The 13,289-nt window shown below is 39.3% G+C and overlaps 1 protein-coding gene across 1 annotated transcript in view; it reads left to right on the top strand.

Annotated features, from left to right (window-relative positions):
* KIF13B (kinesin family member 13B) overlaps nt 1–13,289 on the top strand; it is a 198,236-nt gene that overhangs the window by 60,270 nt on the left and 124,677 nt on the right. The gene's annotated exons all lie outside the window — the stretch shown is intronic.

Below are 13,289 nucleotides of genomic sequence, written 5' to 3' on the forward strand. Positions count from 1 at the left end.
TGTTTCAGATAGGAAACAGTTTAAGAAGGTCAAGGGGTATTCAGTTGATACCCATAAAAGAGAGGGAGAGGGGAGCGGTGGTATTAGAAAAAGCCACCAAACTTTACCATTTATTATTAGTGAGTGGTAGGTCCAAATAATACAGCAAAGTATAATGAACCGTCTTGGGGGGATGTGTCTCAACAGCCCTCTGCCCTGGAAAAAATCATACTATTGTAAATGAATTTTGGTGGAGATCTTAAACTGGGCACCTTAGTGCTTTATCTCCTCTGGACCAGCCTTTATTCTGGAGTTTTCTCCAGACTAGTTCACCGAAGAGTAGAATAAGACATTGGCATCATCTTGCCTCCATAGCCAAAGGCTCTCTCTTACTTCTGAGATTCTCTCTGTTGAGATTTTAGGAAATCCATACACAATACTCCCTTCCCCCCCGCCACCCCAATTCTGAACTGAAGTAGTCATGGGGATCAGTAAGATAGAGACAGGAAATACACAAATCAAAAATAAAACACTAACAACTGGTACTTATTATGTGTTAGGCCCTGTTCTAATCTCCATAGCAACCCTATGACATAGATTCTCTTATTATATACATTTTACAGGTAAGGGAAACTGGAGCATGGAGAGGTTAGGTTAGGTTAGGTTAAGTTAGTTACCCAAGTCACACAGTAAATGGTGGAGCTGAGATTTAAAATTGGGCAGTTTGATTCCAGAGCCCAGTCTCTTACCACTGTGTTTTCCTGCATCTCATTTCACCTCTGGTACTGAGAGAGCTCTCGGAGAAAAGGGCTTTAGGACTGTTGGCCAAGCGGGCCTCCTGATACCTCCCCTGTGCATTACAGACTTGGCCAGGCCAGCGGGCCACTGCAGGCCTCCCCTGTGGTGTGGACGTGCAGAGCCCACGTACTGGTTCCTTCTGAACGCTGCTAACTCGATCGTTCACCCTTCCTCTCAGGAGGACAGAGTGAGTGGCTTAGAGGCCTCAGGAGTGTTCTTTGGAGTTCTTCCACATGGGAACACAGGGATGAGGAGTAAAATATTCTCTCCTTAGCACTCTTGGTTCAGTTAAGACCAGGTCTTTTTTTGGGAAGTTAGCGTAGATTGGGCAAGAGCTGAAGAAAGGACGGCCTTCCCCCAAACAAGATTTAACCTAAGCACCTGAGGGTCACATAGCTTCAGCTCTGTATCACTGTGTGAGAGTATATATATATATATATTTTTTTTTTAATTTATTTTTTTATTTTTGGCTGTGTTGGGTCTTTGTTGCTGCGCGCAAGCTTTCTCTAGTTGCTGCGAGTGGGGGCTACCCTTCGTTGTGCGCGGGCTTCTCATTGCGGTGGCTTCTCTTGTTGCGGAGCACGGGCTCTAGGTGCGCGGGCTTCAGTAGTTGTGGCACGAGGGCTCAGTAGTTGTGACTCGCGGGCTCTAGAGCACAGGCTCAGTAGTTGTGGCACATGGGCTTAGTTGCCCTGCGGCATGTGGGATCTTCCCGGACCAGGGCTCGAACCCGTGTCCCCTGCATTGGCAGGCGGATTCTTAACCACTGCGCCACCAGGGAAGTCCCGCTGTATATATTTATCTACATAGGTTTCCCTCATTTAGAGCCCACTTTCATATGCTGCCTACTTTGTTTGAAGGCAAGGAAAAAAACAACAGACAACCCCCATCCCCCCGCCCCCAATCAGATCATTTTAATTAAGCATCCTTCCTCAAGTTTCCTGAAACATTCAAAGTTGACTTTAATTTGTTCTTCCACATCGCTTGCCATGGAGAGAGGGAGGCAGAATGTCACAGTAGAAAGAGCATAGTTTTAGAATGAGAAACTTAGGTTTGAATCCCAGCTTTGCCACTGACCAAATTAATTAATTTCTCTGTGCTATTCTTTCCCTATTACTCTGTAAAATAGAGAGTGTAGGACCTACCAGTAGGGCTTGTTGTGAAACTTAGAACTAAAGTGTACTAGGTAATTGACACACAGTAACAAAAGATAGCTTCTCTTGTAATAAAGATATGAAAAAATACAGACTTAGACTTGTGGAATGCTTTAAAAATAATTTCAGCAGTTTTATACAAGCAAGTTTCTTAGGCAAGTCTCTTTTACACTACTGGGAAATGGTAATACTGGTTAATATTTGGGTATACTGTTTGGTTATTGCAGGCACACTCGTGTGAAGGTGAGTGTACAAAACTAATTTGCAAGTATACCTCCTGTACGCAGTATTTGTTACCTATATGTTGTATGCAGATTGTTTTTTAAATTTAAGAGTTCATATCTTCATTTACTTTTATATTTCCAAGAGTCTAAATTTGCATTCAAAAGCTTCCAGTGCTTTTTTCTTTGTCCTTCAAACTAATGCATTAAAAGATTGCTGCTGCTTTCTTCACAACGTTTTAGTTTAATTGAAGAATACCCTAAGTTCTGAAGCCATACTGCTTCTTAAGGGTTAATTGGTTGTATCTTGGGATATGAAATAACCAAAGGATGTAGGTGCCTTTTTTGTTCTGCTCTAAGCCATTTCCCAGGTCAAGTGTCATCCCCTCCCCCACTCCATGTTGCACAAAACTTGATGTATTTTGCTTGTTTGTTAGGTAGGCTCGACAAGTCTTTTCTACCTGCGTCCCCCTTCCCCATGTACCACTTGGTCTACTTGGGGATTAGAGCATATTTCCTTGAGGTTTGTTTGCCTATTCAGGAAACCAGACTTTATGAAAGAGAGAAAGACAAAAACAGAAGCACGAAAAACTAATACAGAGAAGGGTGAGCCACTACACAGAATTTACTTTAGCAGCTTGCTCCTGGAAAGAAAACTCAGTATTGATGATCTCACAAGACCTACATGTTTGTTTGTTTGTTTGTTTTTTGGTACGCGGGCCTCTCACTGTTGTGGCCTCTCCCGTTGCGGAGCACAGGCTCCGGACGCTCAGGTTCAGCGGCCATGGCTCACGGGCCCAGCCGCTCCGCGGCATGTGGGATCTTCCCAGACCGGGGCACGAACCCGTGTCCCCTGCATCGGCAGGCGGACTCTCAACCAGTGCGCCACCAGGGAAGCCCCTGACCTACATGTTTTTGACGGTGTCCCTTCAGCAGAGTATTGCTTCTGCCTTGGTTTGAATCCTCAATCCAATATTTAATCATCGACTTGAGCAAGTTGCTTAATCTTCTGAGCCTCAGTTTCCTCACTTGTAAAATGAGGATGATAACAGGATCTATCCTTTAGGGTTGTTGTGAGGCTTCAAGACAATAATACGTGGAATGCATAGTGTGGACCTGGTAAGAGCACAAACTGTATCGAGTCTAGATTTGAACCCACATCTGCCTAGTTCCCAAGCCACGTTCTTTCCCTACCACATAGGATATTGCGTGGTGTGAAGTAGATTATGTAAGTGGTAGCCTGGTTCCTGAAGTAGCAGAGAGGTTTGATGAGGTTAAGTGATCCCCGGGATCACAAAGCTAAAGCAAGGCAGAAGGGAAACTGAGTGAAGGGTTTCTAACTGCTAGTGTAGAGTAGTTTTCCCTACAGCATCATGCCATGAAGACGTCTTCAATATCTAATGATTTGTTATCAATTATATTGCAAGCTTCTTGGGGATTTCAGCTGTTAAGTTCATGGTGCCATCTGATTATACGCCTGGAATAGTTAGAAACTCAAGACGTAAAGCAATAAGAATGACTTTGGCATAATGACTCAAGTGTATGTGTTGAATCCTCCAGTGTGGGCATTGGTAATTAAATAAAATTTACTAAAATAAAATATAACATACTGAGCTTGGTCCTAAAAAGATTGACCTGAATTTCAAATGGGTAGTTTTGCACATACAGATCATAAAACAAGTAGTAAATGTGAAGTTAAATTTATGCTGACCGTAAGACTCAAAAGTTTTACTCTTAGGTGTCCAACGGAGATAAAAATGAATGTCTACATAAAAAAACATGAAGAAAATCAGAAGTGGTTGAAGAGGTAAAAGCAATGAATGAAGTAATAGTTAGAAATGATACAGAGAAATAAATATGAATGAAAATAAGGAAAAAGTGTGGATTTGATCAGGAGTTTGTCAATCCTTATAATACTTTAAAAATAGGGATAGAAACTAGATTGTGAGAATTTTTCTGTTCTTTAAAATGAAATATAAGCACATCTTAAAAGGCTCTCAAACCTCATTGGTTATTATGGAGATGCAAGTTAAAATCTCAGCGAGGTGCCACCTTCACATCCACTTGAATGGCTATATATATATGTAAGGCAGACAGTGCTAAGTGATGGTGAAGGTACAGAGCACCTGTGACTCTCACATGTTGATGGTGGACATGTAACCCGGTACACACATTTAGGAAAACAGTTTGATTGTTTCCCATAAAGGTAGATATACACTAACCCTATGACCCAACAGTTCCTCTCTTAGGTATCTATACTTGCATAGATATATAGAAATAACAATAAGTGTCTACATAAAGACTTGTTCTTGAATGTTCATAGCAGCACTATTCATAATAGCCCCAAACTGGAAACAGTCTAAATGCCTATCAACTACTGAGTGGATAAACAAAGTACTGTTCACCCGGAATAAAAAGGAACAGAGAACTGATAACATGCTACAGCACGGATGAACCTCAAGACATGCCTCAGTGAAAGACACCAGATGCAAAAGACCACATATTGTATGATTCCATTTTTAGGAAATGTCCACAAAAGAAGATGGACAGAAAGCAGATCACTGGTTGTTTGGGGCTGGGGGAAGGACCTGGGATTGAGTGCAGTCAGGTTTGAGGGAACTTTTTAGAGTGACGGAAATGTTCTCAAACTAGATTGCATGGGGGACGGGGGGTGCTCAAGTCTATACATTTTCTAAAAGTCATTGGATTGTTCACTTAAAATGGATGATTTTATGGTATATAAATTATATGTCAATAAAATTGTTAAAACTACATAAACAGATATTTAGAATATATTAGATTATTTATATCTTTAAAACTATTGATTTTTTAAAGACATCAGAATTGGTAACTTTTAAGAAAATGCCAAGGTTTAACTGAACTCTCAGTCCTCTGTGGTTTATTTAGTACTCAACTCCTCTTTCAGTCTTCCTTCAGCAGCCAATTGGTGGTCAGTTTTACCTTCAGTTAACCAGTTGGCTAGTTAGTTCACACAAGGTATAAAGAAACCGGGGTGACTGTGCAGATGCTTGTAGTTTAAGGAATCCTTTCTAATACCGGGATTTCTGGTTTTGCTGTTGCAGGCATATTTGGTTCCTCAAAATATCTATTTCTACTGCTTTTTTCTTAGGCTGTAAAATGTTACCACTTCCTGCTAGTGGCCTCAACTTAATCCTTAATCCTTTTCCTCTTTCCATGTCTTCACTCTTTTCTTCATTCCACAAATGACCAAGGCTTTTGTTTATTTTACTTTCTCTGTTATTCCTTTGCCTATTAAAATAAACATTTACAAACATGGAAATGATGGAAGCATGGTTTATTTTGGGTGACATAAAGCCTTTCTTTTGGGAAATGTTATGAGGTAAAACACAATCCCTGCTTACAAAAAAAAAAAAGAAGAAGAAGAAGAAAAAGGCTGCCATAATTGTATGGTGAAGAATAGGTGTCTTTTTTCCTTTCAAATTTCAGGTTTTACTTTTAGTAGAAAAATGGTAGAATATTTGGGTCTGTGACATGTAGCAGTTAAATCCAAGTTAGTTTTTGGGAGAAGAGAATTAATATTAATAGTGTAATTAAAGTTGATTAAAAATACAATTTCAAATTTGATTTGGAAGCTTACAGTGAAAATATTCTGTTCATCTTGTGACACTTATTTTTGTAAATTTTCTAAGTAATTTCCAAATATCTTATTTCTAATTGCTTTATTCTCTGACATATTTAGCATTATTTTATTATTTTTTATTTCTTTTTTTAAAAAAATTATTTATTTATTTATGGCTGCGTTTGGGTCTTTGTTGCTGCGCGTGGGCTTTCTCTAGTTGCAGTGAGCGGGGGCTACTCTTCATTGCAGTGCATGGGCTCTTCATTGTGGTGGCTTCTCTTGTTGCGGAGCACAGGCTCTAGGCATATGGGCTTCAGTAGTTGTGGTTCATGGTATCAGTAGTTGTGGCTCACGGGCTCTAGAGCGCAGGCTCAGTAATTGTGGCACATGGGCTTAGTTGCTCCGTGGCATGTGGGATCTTCCCAGACCAGGCATCAAACCGGTGTCCCCTGCATTGGCAGGCGGATTCTTAACCACTGCACCACTGGAGAAGCCCTATTTTTTAAAATATTTATTTATTTATGTAAGTATGTATGTATGTTGCACTGGGTCTCAGTTGCGGCATGTGGACTCTTAGTTGCGGCATGTGGACTCTTAGTTGCGGCATGTGGGCTTCTTAGTTGTGGCATGCATGCGGGATCTAGTTCCCTAACCAGTGATCGAACCCGGGCCCCCTGCATTGGGAGCATGGAGTCTTACCCACTGGACCACCAAGGAAGTCCCAGCATTATTTTAATATTTAATGATCTTTTTAGCACTTCCCTCCAAGGGTGCCGTAGAGTATAAAGTTTCTTTTAATGAAGAGCAGGAGTGTTGTGATTCATTAGTGATGTTCTCCATAGCTTGAAATGGGGAAGTGATTGTCTGAGTGCCTTGTGTTTGCCCCCAGCAGCTTGAATGTAGGCTTTGGATCAGGCACACACCAGTTTGAATCTTAATTCCACCTCCACTAGCTGTGTTAATTTCAGAATGCTAAGTGACTCAGGTGTAAAATGAGGATATCTCATAGGGTTATTACTATGATGAATATAAAGTATTTAATGTAGTGCTTGGTGCTCAGTTATTATTCCATGAAAATAACTCTATGCTAAGCTTGTATCTCCAGTATTCCAAGTTAGAATAGTCCAAATCTGACTATTTCAATAATCTATCCTAATCTCTGTGCATGCCTTGAAGTTATTTTAACATGTAATTTTAAAAATGAATGTGTATTACTCTGTTAACCTATCATGTGAAATATATTTTATTAAAAAAACCACACAAATGAATCAATATTGATTTAATTCTTTGGTCAGATTTAAACTTCCTTATAGTGAAAGTGGACAGTGAATTAAAACTTACTCTGCTTGTGTGTTTGACAGATGATTCGCAAATGATTGATTAATAGTGTATTCTTTGATGCTATCTCAATATATGGTAACTTGAAATTATGGAATTTATTAAACATCTTTCTAATGTTTTCTGATTGTGAAATATGCCAGTTGCGGTTCAGTGGCTGTATTCTTCGGATGTCCCTCTGTTCTTAACCAATTGTAGTTTGTGTGGGTGGAAGATTTTAATTGGAGAGAATTGTCTTTAGTCTTGATTTAAAGAAGTTTCTCCAAGGATATATATCAGAGGTAGTGACCTGAATGTTCTTACTGTTTTTTAGGCCCCCTTCCTCTGCATCTTTTGGGATACTCAGCACCACTCATTTCTGACCCTTTCTGGCATTCTGTGGATGCATTTTCTGTCTTCATATAATATATTTCATTTATAGCTATCTCCTAGTTTCATTGAAAATTCAATTTGTATCTTGTTTGCTTTATTGTTTTGGAGATGATTTTAGAGAGCAGAGATGGTGGTAGAAATGTTTTTATTCTATCAGGAATACTGTGATTGAGAATAACATAAATGACTTAATTTAGATTGGATGTTTAAGAAAGATACATGTAGAGAAATAATACCTAAGCTGAGAAACGACAAATGAGTAGGAGTTAGCCTCAAGATTTCAAGGCAGAAAGAAAATCATGAATGAGAGCCCCGAGACTAGAAAACTGTGTACACTGGGCCAATTAGAAAAGGCCAGTGAGTGAAAGGAAGATGGTCCAAGATGTGGTTGAGGTAGAGGGAGGGGCCAGGTCACCTAGAGAGCTTAAACAGCATTAGCTGAATCAGAAAGCCTTGTGTTGGACACTGATAAATGCCAGAAGACACACTCTGTCCTTCAGAAGCTTGTCGTCTAGTTGAGGATATGACCCATTTATATTAAAAAGTTTATATAATGTGAGAATGATGGGTAATGCATGAGCAGTAGAGAGTTCTGACTTAGAGGGGGAATGGGGGAAGGAGAACTCACTTTTGGTTGGGGTTCTTATGGAAGGCTTCTTGAGGGAGATAGAATTTGATCCGAGCTTTTCCCCACATGAGTAGGGCTTGAACAAACAGAGTTGTTAGAGGGATGGCATCATCTGAGTGTCGGCGTGTGGAATGCAGGAAGGACAGTAGCTCACTGCAGAGGAGGACTCTTCTAGGGGTGTGATGTGGGAGGTAGTGCTCGAACTGTAGCTTGGGTTACCTCTGATGTTCCAGTGGTCTGCACGTGTCCCTGATAGAAATATTGAATATAACTTGTTGAATGCTTACTGTTTGCTTTCTCATTGTAAATAAAGAGCTATACAAGTAATCCACTGTAACTTCTCATTCCTTCTACAACATCCTCATCAAATGCTTTCCTGTTCTCTCTTCAGATAATTCCACTAATGGTGAGCTGGCTGTTTAACACAGTGCTAACTATTCTTATATTAAAGAGCTATCCCTTTTCTTTTAACTTTCTTTAGTAGATCCTACCAAAGATGGCATCATGTCTTGTTTTAGTCTTCCCTGGTCCAGGCTACATATTTCTAGTTCTTTGATTTATTCTATCAGTGGTATCATTTTTAAACCCCTCTACATCTGGAATGCTATTCTCCAAGATAGCCTACTTTATCAGTGATGCTTTTAAAATTTATTCTTCAAAATTGAATGTAGTATTCTAAATGTTGGGGAGACAGTGACCAGGGCTTTTAGTGATATTTGTACTTCTTCAAGTTAGCTAGATCAGCAAAGATTGATGAATCTCCTCTGTGAGTCTAGTCAGTGTCTAAATTTTTACTCAGGTCAGCTTTATTCCTTATATGGAAAAGCACATCGGGGGAGGGGTGACAAAGAAAAAATAACGATCATCACGCAGATTGTTGTTTGGTTGCTGGTACTGCCAGCTTAAGTCCGAAAAGGAAACAATATCTTTATATAGTATGGCCGTATTAGAATAAACTCTTTGTGATGTTACCACATCTGTTATAGAACGGGTTGGAGTGGGAGCTTGTTAAAACAGAGATTCCAGATATTTCTAATTGTGAACGTTTCAGAAACCTAAATCTTTAAAGTTAACAGAGGTGATGATATTTGTATATAACGTTTGATTTTGGTAGTTGACAGCAGTAATTGATTTATAACTCATAGTTCTGATATAGTTTTGTTTTACACATATACAGTACTTTGTGGTTTATTTTTGGACTCAATATCAATTTTATTTTTGTCATGGTCAGAAGTATTGATAAAAATTCCCAAAGATCATTAACTTATATAAAATAATCACTAAATTTCTTCTTCATATTGTGGCATTCTAAAGATTAGGACTTTAATTTGACTTAATTTTATAGTGTAATTTATTACTGAAAAGAGAAGTGAGCACAAGCTCCTAAACCAGGTGAGTAAAAAGGAGGAGGTGACTAGCTTATTCACAGAAACAGTTCTATCCAAAATATGTAATCAGGGAATTCCCTGGTGGTCCAGTGGTTAGGGACTCCACGCTTCCACCGCAGGGGGCCCGGTTTCGATCCCTGGTCAGGGAACTAAGATTCTGCAAGCCGCATGGCACGGCCTAAAATAAAATAAAATAAAACTACAAAATATGTAATCAAATCATTTGTTGTCTTCTGAAACATCACCTTCCTAAAAAGCACATCTACCCATCTTGATCCACCTGGGCTGTTAACATCGCAGTAACTAGACAATCACAATTTGGGGAACAGTAATTGTTGTGGGCAAGACTCATCAATGGATGCTAAAATTCATGGGTGAAAGTATGTTGAGAAAGGGTGCTTACATGGTCTTAAAATATCACCGCCCCCACCTCAAGAAGGGTACAGAGGAAAAACTAGTAATGTTACAGTGGAGAGACCTGGTATATACAACTGTAACCAGTGACCGGAGTTACCATCATCAGCAGTGAGATTTGGACAACATCATGTACCTTCTGGTATTTTTTTTTATTGAAGTATAGTTGATTTACAGTATTTCAGGTGTACAGCAAAGTGATTCTTTTCCATTATAGGCTGTTACAAGATATTGAGTATAGTTCTGTGTGCTATACAGTAGGACCTTGTTATCTATTTTTGTACATAGTAGTGTATATCTGTTAATCCCAAATTCCCAATTTATCCCTCCCCTCCCTTTTGGTAACCATAGTTTGTTTTCTGTGTCTGTGAGTCTATTTTGTAAATACATTCATTAGTGTCATTCTTTAAGATTCCACATGTAAGTGATATATGATATTTGTCTTACTCTTTCTGAGTTCAGTTAGTATGATAATCTCTTGGTCCATCCATGTTGCTGCAAATGGCGTTATTTCATTCTTTTTTATGGCTGAGTAATATTCCATTGTATATATGTACCATGTCTTCTTTATCCATTCATCTGTCAATGGACATTTAGGTTGCTTCCATGTCTTGGCTATTTTAAATAGTGCTGCTGTGAACATTGGTGTGTGTGTATCTTTCAAATTAGAGTTTTTGTCTTTTCTGGATATATGCCCAGGAGTGGGATTGCTGGATCATATGGCAATCCTATTTTTAGTTTTTTAAGGAACCTCCATACTGTTCTCCATAGTGATGTGCCTTCCGGTATTGATGTACTTAGAAGGGCACAACATTGCTTCTTTGGTGCCTGTCAAAATGCATAATGTGAATTTAGTCATGGGGAAGCATTAGACAAACCCAGATTGAGGGACATTTTACAGAATAACTGCCCAGGACTCTCCAGGTGTCAGGGTCATGAGAGACAAACCGTCCCCAGTTGGAGGAGGCGTGACAACTGCAGTGTGTGATCCTGGACCTGAAAAAGGACATCAGGGGGGCAGTTGGGAAGAAATTTGTGTAAGATTGGCTCTAGATTATTTCATAAATCTTGTGTTGATGGTTAATTTCCTGGTTCTGATAATTGTAACTGTGGTTTTAATAAGATGTTATCATTTTGAGAGGCTGGGTGAAGGGTACACGGGAGTTCTTTGTACTGTTTTTGGAACTTTTTGTAAGTGTGGAAATTCAAAATGAACTTAAGTAACAACAACAACAGAAACTCAGAAATTCAGACTCTCATGCTTCTACTTTATGACATCTCTTTTGATTGGTCAAGGGGCTAGTTTTCTCTGCTTCTTAAATCTCCACTGTGATCTGGATAGCTGAGGTTTCTAAATAAGGGATTTTGGAATAGTGAGGCATTGCCGTATTGGATTGCAGCTACAAGTTGAAAGGTTTTGTTTAATTAATTAATTTACTTATTTATTTTTGTACAGAGCTGTAATTACATCTCTGGGTTTCCAATGGCTCTGTAGGTTATTTGAGCATTACTGTTAGAGCCACCAGAATCCCTAGCTGGAAACTTAGCTCTGTAATTAATTTACTGGTTTGTTTCTGTTTTTATTATCATGTTCTACATTCAGGTTAGTCCCATGGATTCTTCTGCTGTGTATCATATATTGTTGAATTTCATATTTGTTGGTTGTCTTTTAGGAAGAGCTGATTTTTGTATAAAAATGTTTTACTTAAAATATCATGCTAAACATCTTATTTTTCCTCTCAGAAAAGACAGTCTGGAGTTTTTATAAATATAATGAATAAGTAAACTTACACTGGCATAAACACCAAGTGGTGACCTTTTATTGGGTAATAATTAGAATGGAGGAAACTAATACATTGGGAAATGTTTCTGTTACCAGGAGCACAGTTGTTAATGTATGACTCATAGATTCTTAAGTCTAGGAGAAACTTGACGAGACTGTTTTGACCAGTGTGGGAGAGGAAGAAAACATGGACGTGGGATTCGGAAGACCTACTTTTGCATCCCAGATTCATCACTGATTATTATTGTGTCTTGGACAGCTCATTTAACTCTTGAGCCTTAAGTTTTTCATCTGTAAAACTGGAATGATAATAGCACCTTTCAAAGTTATTGTGAAAGTTAAATGAAGTAGCATACAATGTACCTGGCCTAATGTGGGCATTTCATATATGCTGGCTCTGTTCTTTCCTCCAGCTGGGCTTATAACTGTGCCTTCTGAAACTGATGAGATTCTTCTTTGCTTATAAATACCTACAAAACGATGATAGCGTATGTTAGTCATCTCTACTGGTATTTCCCAGGTCTTTTTGTTTGGAAGTTTCCCCATATCTCCTATCCCAGAGAAATTATTTTCTTTTATGTGTTAGTCACATTGTCTGTTACTCCAAAATCTGTTAGACAAGTGTCACTCATTTGCTACTTTCCTTGGTAATTTAGTCGTCTTATCTGAAATCATTTGATACAAATAAATATTAAATTTAGAAGAAAATTTTATGAGACAAGGCACAAGATGTCCAGACATTTGAAGTATTTCCATGTACAGTTTCCTTTCAAGTTTCAGGTTTCACTTGGCATTTGGATCCTCTGAGAGGGGCCAGTTATTCCCATGGTTGTGTGAGTGAACATCATTGTTTTTATGAGTTATACACGGAAGTGTTTAGGGCTGAAGGCGCATGTCTGTAACTTACCTTCAGATCAAGAGAAAATAATGTGTGTGTGTGTGTGTGTGTGTGTGTGTGTGTGTGTATAGAAGAGGGGAGAGAGGGAGGGGGGAAGAATGACATAGCAGCCATGGCAATATTAACAATTGGTGAGTTTGCGTAAAGGGAGCTCTGTGTGCTTCTCTTACAGCTTCTAAGTTTAAAACTATCTTAAAATTATACTGGATTGAGTTATATTCCTGTACCCTGAGGAGATGTAAGCCAGTGGCATTTTCAGAGGGAGGGAGGTTGGAGGCACCTGGGTCAGCATAGAGGAATAAGTAGTGAGTGAGTAACTGGTCACTCACTGGCAAAACATTAATTGTTCCTGGGCTTCCCTGGTGGTGCAGTGGTTGAGAATCTGCCTGCCAATGCAGGGGACACGGGTTCGAGCCCTGGCCTGGGAAGATCCCACATGCCGTGGAGCAACTAGGCCCGTGAGCCACAACTACTGAGCGCGCGCGTCTGGAGCTTGTGCTTCGCAACAAGGGAGACCCCGATAGTGAGAGGCCCGCGCACCGCGATGAAGAGTGGCCCCCGCTTGACGCAACTAGAGAAAGCCCTGGCACAGAAATGAAGACTCAGCACAGCCAAAATAAATAAATAAAAATTAAAAAAAATTAATTGTTCCTTTAACCTTTTTTTCTTAGAACAGAAGTTTTTGGCAGAAGGTCCTATATAGATAGAGAGTGAG

Source organism: Neophocaena asiaeorientalis, unplaced genomic scaffold, assembly GCF_003031525.2.
Source record: "Neophocaena asiaeorientalis asiaeorientalis breed wild unplaced genomic scaffold, Neophocaena_asiaeorientalis_V1.1 scaffold633, whole genome shotgun sequence".
In the NCBI taxonomy this organism is placed as follows: domain Eukaryota; kingdom Metazoa; phylum Chordata; class Mammalia; order Artiodactyla; family Phocoenidae; genus Neophocaena; species Neophocaena asiaeorientalis.